We start from the raw sequence: 12,912 nt of genomic DNA on the forward strand, positions 1-12,912 counted from the left end.
ATCAGAACATTTATATTCCACCTTCCTTCCATGATGAAAATCAAGGTGCCAGTTATAGTGTTTCCAGGTGGTCTTCCATCCAAAACCTGCTCAGACAAAAACCAACTTAGCATCCAAAGCTAATGGCAAAAATCATGCAATTTTAATATATTATCTTCTAATAAATACTGCCTATAGCTTGTTTTCTGCAGTCCTCACCCCATCCTCTACTAGGATGTAGAGAAGAAATGAAACTATCCCATTGCTGCTGCAGGGATGAGACTGTGCTGGGACCATCAAGGGGCAAGCATTTCCACCTGCCTTGCCCCACCCCTCTGCCTGGGCCGTATCAGGAGGAGCTGCAGGCTGAGTCGTGCTGCTGCAGGGATGAGACTGTGCTGGGACCATCAAGGGGCAAGCATTTCCACCTGTCTTGCCCCACCCCTCTGCCTGGGCCTTATCAGGAGCTGCAGGCTGAGTCATGCTGCTGCAGGGATGAGACTGTGCTGGGACCTTCAAGGGGCAAGCATTTCCACCTACCTTGCCCCCCACCCCTGCTCTTAGTGACATTTGTTTGGGGACTGTCCTTTACCAGGAAGATGAATGTTTTTGGTTTGCTGTTCCTGTTTTTTTAGCTTTTCCATTATTGTTAGTTTTTATTGTTAGTCTCTTAATATTTTGATGTTTGCATGTTCTGCTTTGTACGTCGCTTAGAGTGGCTGACAATTCAGCCAGATAAGCGACTAATAAGTTGAATAAATAAATAAAATAAATAAATTTCAGTCTCTCTTCATAGGGCTTAGTTTCCAGTCCCCTGATCATCCTTGTTGCCCTCCTCTGAATCTGCTCTGGTTTGTCTGCATCGTTCTTAAAGTGTGGTGTCCAGAATTGGATGCAGTACTCAAGATGGGGCCTAACCAGTACCAAATAGAGGGGAACTAGTACTTCACACAATTTAGAAATTATACTTATTGCAGCCTAAAATGGCATTTGCCTTTTTTGCAGCCACATTGCACTGTTGGCTCATATTCAGCATGTAATCAATAACAACCCCAAGATTCTTGCATGTAGTATTGCTGAGCCAGTATCCCCCATATTATAACTGTGCATTTAGTTTATTTTTCCTAGATATGATATGAAACCAAACATTGCTTGAAAGGGGAGCAGAAGTCTCTGGAGATCTGAATGGAGGTGGAGGGGAAAGAGAAATGGGAAACAATGACTGGATTTAAGGCAGGTTGTACAGTGTGGAGAACATAATACAAGTGATTTGGTATTTACTCAATTCTAGTAAAATGACTTGTCTTTATGAGGGTGGAGGCTGTGGAAGGACAGGATTGTCTATCTATAGTATATGTATGTATGTGCCATATGCCTGAGGGCACCCTGTATATGGGCACATTAATCCATCCAGCTGATCCACTGACAAAGAGAGCTGGGTCTTTGCTGTAGCAGTGTCCTCAAATACAGTCTTTTGCTTTTTCTTTAATTAAGAAACCATTTACTTACGCGGGAGAAAGTAAATGGGAGCAGGGGAGATAGTCACCTCAATAAATCCAATGTGGATCAGTGGGAATCCTCTACCAGAGAACATTCAACCCACTCCCACTGCTGGACGGAAGAATAATACCTCATTATCTTATTGCTCCTGAGAATTTCATGTTCTTTTTCAGGTTTGCCATGGAGGTGCACCCAACAGTTTGGCTGATGAAACTGGAACTGAGGGTTAACTGTAGTATTTCTTGACACAGAGAAAAATAATACTTTATTTTTTTTAAAAGTCTCTTGAACTGCTCTTCATTCCAGTGATTCTAGGACCGTGTACAATAAGCTTTAATAAAAGTATCCATACATTACATTAAATACAATAAAAGTGTGACCTTCATACCAAACAACAAACTGAGAGTCAACACTATTAAAAACTACAGAGCAGGACTAAAGTAACATAACAATATAAAATAGAAGGCAAATGGAGAGAGGCCTCAATCAAAGATGCAGAAAGTTCCACGGTCAGTTCTCTCCAGGTGACATCTCCAAATGGAACTGGGAGAGATCCCTGTCTGAAACTCTGGAAAGCCACTGCCAGTCAAATGGTCGACCTGAGCATAAGGCAGCATCCTGTGTTCCCTTATGTTCATAAGATCTTATATGTTTTATTTTTTAAAATAATTTTTAAAATAAATACAGAATTTTCCAGTATAGATAACTTGGGCTAACAGTTAAGAATTTAAGAAAGTTAAGAAAGCAATCATACACAAGCAAGTTCCCAGTCTGCGTCTGTGTTGGAATTGCTTTTTAATGTTTTTTTAAAACCTTTTTTAAAAAACAATATTTTAACCCCCTTTTAAAGATGTCTTTGAAGCTTTTTTTAAAAAAGTTTTTAAAGTAGTTTTGTGTTGGTGTATTTTAAGGACTGTTTTATGATGTTTTAAAGTGTTTTTAGTGCTTTTGTTTGCTGCCTTGGGCTCCTGCTGGGAAGAAGGGTGGGATATAAATCAAATAATAAATACATTAGTTAGAATGCATAGAATTCACAACCATCAACCTTTGAGTTTGAATTACTTTCTTTGAGTTGGAATTATTTCTCCTAGTAGACCAGCAAAAACATATAATGGTTAATGGGGAGGAAAGTTGGGTCTGTGATGTATGACTGACATACAACAAAATGGGCATAAAATGTTTTAGGTTTTGCATGACTTCTAACTACCTTCATATGGTAGGGGAACTTGCCCGTTAAAAAATGGCCTCCTCCAAGTCCACTGAATTTTCCCAGTGGGTTGTAATTATTGCTCTTGGTGCTACTTAAGAGTGTAAAATAAGAGTGTAAAAATAAGTCTTTATATAGTGTATATTGTAATAAGTCCTTCAGAAAAATAGTAATGAAGTGTTTTCTAAAATAATGTATATTAAAATGTATGTTTTGTATTAAAACAATTAAGTCTTCTCATTTCCACTCAGCCAGAATATTACAGGATCTAATAACATCAGCTACCTACAACATATGAGACTCATTTACTTGCTCTCTTCCAGTATGATATATGTGATCACTTGCCAGCAATGCCACTATGCTTTCTCCATAGGATAAACAAGGCAATCCCTACACGAAAGAATATATGGAAACAAATCTGACATAAGAGATTAACCAGAAACATTCGGAAAATGGGAGAACATTTCAGTCTCTTTGAGCTTTCTACAACTTGCCAAAAGGTGCTCTTCTTCAATAAAAGATTTTTAAAGGGAGACTTTAGGGTGAAATAGCTGAATTTAGAACACATTTAGACCTTTGGTTCTATCTGTTGGACTTGAAAAGATACAATGGTTTCCTACTGCACTACAGGTGTTAATTAACATAGGAAATCTAGGATGATGGTGGTTTCAGTAATTAGTGATAACACAATCATCCTAGATTTTCTGTTAATTAACACCTGTAGTGGGTCAGGCAACCATTCTAAACAAGTTATAAACTTCCTTCATAGAAGGCCTGTATTACTGTTGTGAATGGTCACTGTGTTTATTTTGTATACAACTGAAATTTAACACTCTAGTTCTTGAAAGTTCTATTTCCCCTTTAAGGTATTACAAATTTATTTACCTTTTTATATAACATATTAATATATGGCTGCCCCTCTTGAAAGTGGGCACCTTAAAGTCTGACAGATGTATTGTGATACTATGCACCAGACTCTGCTTCATCAGATACATAAACAAGTTAAGATCTGTAAAATGTCTGCTGGGCTGTACATAGCAGCCTTTTCATATAGCTTTTTCCACGTCTATTCTACTTTTACAAGTTGTGTTATGTGAAGTAAAACAAGTGAAGTAATTGAGAATGTATTTGATGAACTTGATACCTATAATGAATAAATAACATTATATTGGGGCAGCAGTTTAAAAGGAAGCTCCCTTATTCTGAGTTCAGTATTATCTACACTGACTGGCACTGGCTGTCCAGGATTTCTCACACTCCTACTGGAGATGCCAGGGATTGAACCTGGGACTTTCTGCATGCGAAGTAGATGTTCTGTCATTGAGCTACACCACTTCTCCAGTCCTATAGGGTTGCAGTCCTATTACCGCTGAGCAAATATGCATAGTATTGCATTGTAAATATATTGAAAATCCAAATATTTTTGGCTTAACTGGTTTGTGGGTTGGCCATTCTGGATGCTTACTTCAAGCTTATCATATGTTGCCATTTAAATCAGTCTAATGGCAGAGAGTGCAGGAAGCATGGAGGTCTGAATCCATTTCATTTTTAGATTACCAGAATCCATAAGAGAAGAATCAGGCTGATTCTGCTTCCATTTCCCAAAGCTAACTTTTTGCTGGACAGCACAATGGAAAATAGAGGAGATCACAGGCCACACTGAGAAGGATTTGCATGTCAGTTGAACCAACCTGCTTCTGAGATGCAAAAGCAGAGCTCTGGGTGCTTAAATCCATCATGTGACTGGTTTTATCACTGCAGATTTATTAGGTTTCTATGACGGAAGTTTATTTCTCTCCCTTTGCATTCCTGGAATGGTTGGAGTTCCATAAAAGGAGGGTGTGGAAAAGATTTCTTGAAGTCAGCAAGGTACATTGATATAAAGTGGTTAGAGCCAACTCAGTCAAAAAATATTAAACCCTACTTTGCTTACGTAACACAAATGATTTGGTAGCCAATCAAGGAAGGAAAGCAAGGAACAGTTCAGTTTCTGATAATGGTGAAGAAATGGGCAAGTCTTCTGGTCCTGGAGAGAAAGTACAAGATTAGAGAGCTATTTTAGTCAGAGGCTCTGTGTTCTGCAAAACCCGTGAGTCAAGATTTACTCAAAGGTTTGTTTTTTTTTACTTCCTCCAAAGAAAGGAATGTTCTGTTTCTACCAACCTGTTCAGAGGCAGAGCAGGAGGTCTGGTTTCTCCTAATGCAAAACTTTACCATGGTCATTCTTAAAATCAATTTGTTAGTACCAAAGTTGATTGGAATTTATTGGAGAGAAGTTGTATTTTATTGCATATTAATATTGCCTCAATAAGGCTGAAATCCTAGACCCACTTACCAGAAAGTAAATTGCATTTAATCCAGTGGGATTTACTTCTAAGTAGACATGCCTAGGATTGCACTGTAAATTTCAAACACTTGAAAAAGTTTGATTTTTACAATGCAATCCTATAAGAGCCTACTCAGAAATAATCCCCATTGAGTATAATAGTTCTTATTCCTATGTAAATGAGTTTAGGATTACACCCTTAGTTTACAGAACTAGAAAGTATTATTTTGGGCCCAGAAAATCCTGGGTAGGCCAACTGACTACACATGACCTTTTCCATATGCCAGATTAAGATAACAAAAGGATTTGTAGCATTATTATTATTATTATTATTAAATTTATACCCTGCCTTATGGCCAAAAGGCCTTCAAGGTGGCTTACAAAAAAATATGAATACAACAATACATCAATAGAACATAATACATCAATAAAATAATACAATTCTCAAAATTAAATAACAAATAATATTATTAAAAACAAATTATTGAGCAAGTGTTACTTTAAATACTTGTATATACATGTCCACAAGCCAAGAACAAGAATAATGCTGGCAACTGTGTTCTTCATTATCAGTCTAATTACTAATCATTTTCACAGTCAGCTGGGTTCTTCCTTTTCAGACATTCAAATTCTTTGGTCCCCCAGGAATAAACAAGATAGGTTCTGATGAAGGGAGGGGCCATCCGGAAGATGGAAATATTTCAGTGTCTCTTCTATTTGCCCTGTGGTTAAGTCAATATTTCAGGAAAAATGAGAGGAGTATGAAGCCAGTCATCGTGGTCATAACCATAGATTGTATCTGCTCTTTGCTTGTAGTGGGCCAGTTGCTCTTCAAGCAAATTGATGATTTCAACTTCGGGAAGATTAGTACTGTTTAAAGACCAACAAATCCAGCACAACCTTTTGTGAACTACAGTCCACTTCAACATATGCATGGAATGTGATCCTCAGTTATCAGATTTATATACCCATGGGCATGGGGGAAGGAATATAAAGGCTGCAGTTAAGTGACAATAGAAAACAAAAGTGCAGTTTTTATCATTCCATTGGAGTTTAAATATATGCAAAACGACCACTCAGCAGCAATAATTGGTGATAACACAATCATCTTAGTGTTGCTAAATTTCTATTCTGTTCATTTGGGTCTAAATAGAGACAATGGTTTCCTGAATCACTACAGTTGTGCATTTCCTCAGTGATGCTAAGATTCTGTTATTACAAGTAAGAATTTTCAGAGGAGTAGCCATGTTATTCTGTTGCAGTTATAACAACAAAGAATGCTAGCCAACTAAGTCATACTTAGAGCAGGCCAATTAATTTCAGCATCGCCCAGAGAGTCATATGGGACCTGGGAGACTAATAGATTTATTATGCCATATGCTTTTGTGAACTATAGCCCACTTGCATATTAACTATTTGTTAAACTATTTGTTTATAAACTACATTTATATCCCTCCTTTCCTCCAATAAACTTAAGGCAGCACACATAGCTCCTCTGCTCCATTTTAGCATCACAACAATCATGGGAGGTAGGATAGGTGGAGAATTAGTGGTTGCCCAAGATTACTCAGTGAACATCAAAGGTAAGTGGGGATTTGAACCCAGGTCTCCTTGGCCTTTGCCCAGCACTCTAATCACTACACCACATTGGCTCTTTCAATATACACATGTGTAAGGGGAAGGGGAATGGCAAAGATGGGGCTAGACAGTAATGACATGCAAATGAATGGAAATACAAAATAGTTATAGAGATAATTCACAACAGCAGTTTTTTGTGATAATGCAGTCATTTTGGCTGAATAAAAGGGAACCACTGCATCTATAGGGAAAGACTGTAGTAGAGCACATGCATAATATGCAAAAGGCCCCAAATTCAACCCCTAGTCAGATGGGGAAAAGAACCTCTGTCTGAAATCCTGGAGAGGTGCTGTCAGTCATAGGCAATACTGAGCTAGATGGACCAATGGACTGATACAGCATAAGGCTGCTTCCTATGTTACCTAGCACCCAGTTGAGATCCACACGAACAGAATCAAACCTTGTTATTCATTTAATTTCAGCTGTTCTGTGGTGAAGTTCCCATTGATATTCACTGCTGGAGAATGACACCTGATGACTGCATCTCATGAAGTATACTCCAATCCATGAAAGCTTATGCCTTAATAAAGGTTGGTCCGCAAGAATCTTGTTTTTGCTGCAATGGACTAATAAAGGTACCCCTCTGGAACCAGATTAAGATAGTTGCTCAGAAATAACATTTACATTAGTGGTATGCCAACAATCCTGCACATGGATCACATCACACAACTAGCATAACCACTTTACTCAGATGCTGATTTAACTCATGCCAATAATTCAAGAAGCTGCCACATACACAATGCTCATGACAAGCAGCCCTATAAAATTGGGGTTCTATTCAGCTAAGTGTTACTAAAACTGTAGTTTGTTAAGGGTGCGGGAATTATAACTCTGTGAGAGGTAATTACAGTTCCTAGGATTCTAGGGGGCAGGAGGTTTGCTTTGAAGGTATGGTCTGTATGTAGGGAACGATATTGTTCATGTATTTGTATATTCCTTAATGATTTTAATGTTTTTCTGAAATGTATTTAATAAAATAAAGGTTAATAAAGCTGGCAAACATTAAGCTCTTTTGAGTCTTATTAATTCTCCCATTGGGTTGTAGTCAACTAAGTCCTACTCGGAATAGACGCATTGAAATTAATTAACCTAAATTAGGCTGCAATCCAATAAATGTCTGCTCAGAAGTAAGCTCCATTGGGCTCAATGGGACTTACTCCCAGGTAAGTATGTATTGGATTGCAGCTGTAGTCATGTTTATTAACTTTAATGGGTTTACTCTGAGTTGGACTAGCACTGAATACCACCCATTGATTATAATGGGATATATAAGTTAAGCACATGTTGTTGTTATTATTATTTGAATGTATAGCCCACCCTTCCTCCCAAAGGATGTTTGCGCCTCTCCCATAATAGGACTGTTGTTGGCTAGGTCATGTTGGCTAGATCATATCTTAACTTTTGTGATCTTTCCTCCAATGTTATACGGATTAAACAAGTCAGGATTATGGAGTAAGTATAGCTCACTGAATTGAAAGAAAACCTTACTCAGCTAGTGTGAATTGCCTTTACTACTGTCGAAAGAACAAAAAGCATGGTGGTGTAATTTTGTGCCTTTGTTTTCAAAAAAATGTTATTTATGTTTAGTATTTAAGATACTGAGAAATTAAAACTTTATCTTCTTATCCAAAACCCAAACATTACAGAATTTCTTTATGTAAATAAGGAGAGAAAATCCTATTTATAAGATGGTTGGGCTTGGTAAAATAGGGCTGTGTCCAGACTAGAAACTGTGGGATAACAATTGCTAGCTGTGGCAATGTATAACTTCCCAGTAAACACATCGGAACAAATGCTCAATAAACAGTTGATGTGGTATAATCTCTCTATAAACTTTGTGCAAACAAATCAGGATGAATGCATAGTAAACAAGTTGCTTCCATCTAAGTCATACTTGGAGCCTAGCCGTTAATTCCAGTAGTTCTACTCTGAGTATCACTTCACTGGACACAGCCTAGTGCAAATTTTCAAGTGACTGCTGGTCTGACCAACAGGTTTCCAAGCTTACTTTAATAAAAAGAAGTTTATGAAATATGCAGATTTTTAATGCTATATATATAACATGCATTTACAGTTTTGATGCATAGCTATTTTCCTCTATAATATCACCTTCCTATCTTTTTCTTCTTGCAGTTATGCACTGCTCTTAAGGGACGTATGAACTGGCGATCAAAACCTTATGTACATTTAGCTAATTACAGATTTTAGGAACCTCCTATGAATCACTTGTTCTCAGAAATCAGTGAGACAAAGAAGCACATTTATTACGACATGTGTTCATAAATGTGAAAAATGTAGTCTCCCGCATAACCATTTGAGTACATTCCTTTGCAGTGATGCTCATGATATTTCAGCATGAAGATCTATAAAACTGAATATGTTCTGGATGTTAGGCTGCAATCCAGAAGTAACAAGTGCACAGATAAGTAGATTCTCAACTACAGCCTTAAGGGATTTGCCCCAGATGAGGTCTTTGAGGACTGGGCCTGCTTTACTGTATTTTATTCTATACCAGGAGTGGAGAACCTTTCAGCTCCGGGGGCCAAATATTTATCTGGCCCCAACCTGTGGGCCAACTTTAATGGGTAGGTGAAGCAACCCACTTGTCAATCACATGGTGTGGTTATGTCATCACAAGTTTGATAGGTGAGCTGCCTTGCCCATCTGTCAAAATCCTGACATTGAACACCCACCCCACGCTCCCCCTTTCAACCTGCAATATCTATACCCTTCGTGTGTTATCTTTTGTGTCTGCCTCTGTAATCTCGTCCACTGGAGTTTTGGGCTCTGCAGATGTCCCTGCCCTAAGTGCTTGTTGGATCAATGCATGCTAGAAAATTGGCTTCTACAGTGAAGGCTGAAGAGCATTTGATCATATTCTGGTCCTGCAAAAATCTGCTCCTTCCATCTACTGCAGTTAGTTCTCCAGCTTCAAAATCATCAAGAGGCACATTTCTCACTGATCTATGTAAAAGCCATCCCATGGCCAACAACATGTGTGGTCTATTGAAGCGCCCCTTGGCTATGGGATTCAGGTTCCACACATGTTGATTATTTAACATATTTATTAATTATGCAATCCTATGGATGTTTGCTTGGAAGTAGGTCCCCAACTGTTTTTAGTTACATGTACATAGGACTTCAGCCTAACAAGGGTTTATACCATTCCCCAGAGGAGCTCAGTGCAGACCAGCAGCAAGGCTTCTCTTAAGTCAAAGAAAGAAAGGGAAGGAGCAGAGAATCTGGAGCCTGGATTGTGTTTCAGGGAAATGTGCACAGTTAATTAACTGATACTGATGGAAGGAAGGCTAAACTAGGCAGAGCTAAATTGTCTACAAACTGTTTCCAACATTTAGTTATACTTATAAATATATTTGTATACCACTATTTCATTTAAAAACATCAAAGTAGTTTACAACAAGCAAAAAAAAAAGTACAGTAAATACCATTAAAAATACAGTAAAAATAAAGGCCAACTTTATTGGAGCAACCAAGAGGTCTTCTGTATCTTTAAAAGTTGTGCAGGGGGAAGGGAGAATTCCACCTTGTGGTTTTTCCCATTACAGTGTTGCAAGAACACCTGCACTTGGCTGATTTTCTCTTCTTCTAAAGATACAGGATCAGTCTCAGGCCCTGAGCCTGGCAACCCTACCCTGGACACGTAATGAGAAGACATGATTAGCCAGAAAAGACAATAATGCTGGGAAAAACAGAAGGGAGTAGAAAACGAGTAAGACCAAGCAAGCAATGGATTGATTCCATAAAGGAAGCCACAGACCTGAACTTACAAGATCTAAACAGGGTGGTTTATAACAGATGCTATTGGAGGTTGCTGATTCATAAGGTCACCATAAGTTGTAATTGACTTGAACGCACATAACACACACACACAACTATGCCTGGCAACTACTCTTGCAAGAGTCTAGGGCCTAGGCAAATTAAAGCAATTTTCTTTTGAGTAAATATAGTGAGATCTCAGTGCATCATATTTGTTGGGGGGAGAAAGTATTTTGAACAATCCACTTTTTTTCTCAATTTAAATGGCAGCTTATATCTGTGTACTTTGCTCTCTGAAAATTTCCTATCTTTCCACTCTGCACAGTGAATAATTCCATGGAATTTTAAAGCTTGCATGTTCCTATCCCAGCAGCAGTTGGTTCATTTTTTTCCTTTTACTTCTGTATTTATATTTCCTTTTGTCATGGGAGAACAAATGGAGATTCTACATGTAAGAGTCCCAATCTCCCAATTTCATGCTGCTTGGCTTAGGACGGAGGGGATTTTTCCATTGCATTTATTTGAAAGTGACAGGGTGGCAGGGCCTTTTAAAACATTTTTCCTCCTTGCTTTGGTTTTGGGGCCTACCCCAATTGACATTCTGCAACTCTAGATTTCCTTGAAAATGGAAACAATCAAGTTCTCAAAGCTTTGCTTATCACACGCCCCTGCCTTTCACCTTTGTTTATGTCTTAACTACCTTTATCTTTTTTCAGGTATAGAATTTTATTGCTGAATTAGTTTGAAATTAGTTTGAAAAAATTTAGTTTGAAAAAATAAAATAGCAGGATTGCAGGCAACAGAGAGCATTTAACACTTTCCATCCTCAAAAGTGCTTTTTCATCCTCTGTTAACTTAAGCCTCAGGGAATTCCGCCCTGAATGTTAAGAGAAAAGAGTTTTGTGTGAGTTTGTGGCTATTTACATACAAGCTCTTTTCCTCCTGGTACAGTAGGCGTGTGGATCAGTTGAGGTTCATAGTTTTCACTAAGTGTCATTCTTATTAGGATCAAAGGCAGAGCACTGTGCATGGCTTCTTAGGAAGCTCCCTTATACTGAGTCAGACCATTGGTCCATCTAGCTCAGCACTGTCTACACTGACTGGCAGTGGCTCTCCAGGATTTCAGACAGGATTCTCTCCTGGTCCTTCCTGGAGATGCCAGGGATTGAACCTGGGACCTTCTGTATGCAAGGCAGATGCTCGACCACTGAGCTATGGCCCTTCGTATGGTGACAATGGCATATGTGTTGAGTGAGAGCATGTAAGATGTGACCGAATGTTGTATTCAATTACATCCTACTCAGGATAGACCTATTTAAATGAATGAACCTAAGTTAGTCATGTCTATTAATTTCAGTGGTCTGCTCTGAGTAGAACTAGCATTGAATATCACCTACAGTTTACATAATGGTACATTTTAAAGCCCACATATCTACATCCCTAAGGGAATTCCAAAAACGAACATAAGAAGAGCCTGCTGGATCAGGCCGATGACCATCTAATTCAGCACGCTGTTCTCACAGTGGCCAAGGAAAGCTCACAAACAGGACCTGAGTGCAGCAACACCCTACAGGCAGCTGTGTTGATCCATTATTACCACCCCTTTCCAAAGGGCAGCAGTACATAGCATAACACTCAATTTATTAGGATCAGCATGATTGCAGTCCTATGCATAGTTTCCTTGTCTCCATTGGAGTCTTTACTTCTGACTGCACAGGTTGGACATTGAGCATTAACAAAACATCTTCAGGTGCTTGGACTTAGAAATATCAACCATCTTGTAAAGAAACATTACCAATTTAAACTGCTGGTGTGAAGATGTGCCCCTTCAAAGAAGAAAGAAGTATCCAGCTTCTGCTTAATCATTTTGCTCATTCTCTGACTTCCCCTATGTTATTCTTTCACAAACAAACTTGAAATCATGATTACCTCATTTACCTGCCAGGGCAAGGAGGGTTTGTCAATTACCCTGGAGCTCAATCAGATGACTTCAGTGCTCCTGTTGTTATGTGCCTTCAAGTCGATTACGACTTATGGTGACCCTATGAATCAGCGACCTCCAAGAGCATCTGTCGTGAACCACCCTGCTCAGAACTTGTAAGTTCAGGTCTGTGGCTTCCTTTATGGAATCAATCCATCTCTTGTTTGGCCTTCCTCTTTTTCTACTCCCTGCTGATTTTCCCAGCATTATTATCTTTTCTAGTGAATCATGTCTTCTCATGATGTGTCCAAAGTATGATAAACTCAGTTTCATCATTTTAGCTTCTAGTGACAGTTCTGGTTTAATTTGTTCTAGCACCCAATTATTTGTATATCTTAAATTATTGATGTTTCTCCCTCCAAGTTTCACACCTCCTTCATCTTGTTCCAATCCTGCTTTCCATATGATATGTTCTGCGTATAGATTAAACAAATTAATGCTGATTTTATATGTTTATATGTTTTATAGTTTTATAGTTTCTTAACGATGTGTACTTGTTTTTAT

The 12,912-nt window shown here is 38.5% G+C and overlaps 1 long non-coding RNA gene across 1 annotated transcript; it reads left to right on the forward strand.

Moving 5' to 3' along the window:
* Window positions 1–4,472: 4,472 nt before the first annotated feature.
* Window positions 4,473–7,650, forward strand: LOC133386589 (uncharacterized). Its single transcript, XR_009763202.1, has 2 exons — window positions 4,473–4,797; window positions 7,073–7,650. It is a non-coding gene; the product is annotated as an uncharacterized LOC133386589 (long non-coding RNA).
* The last annotated feature ends 5,262 nt before the right edge of the window (window positions 7,651–12,912 follow it).

This window comes from Rhineura floridana, chromosome 6 (genome assembly GCF_030035675.1).
Source record: "Rhineura floridana isolate rRhiFlo1 chromosome 6, rRhiFlo1.hap2, whole genome shotgun sequence".
NCBI classification, from domain to species: domain Eukaryota; kingdom Metazoa; phylum Chordata; class Lepidosauria; order Squamata; family Rhineuridae; genus Rhineura; species Rhineura floridana.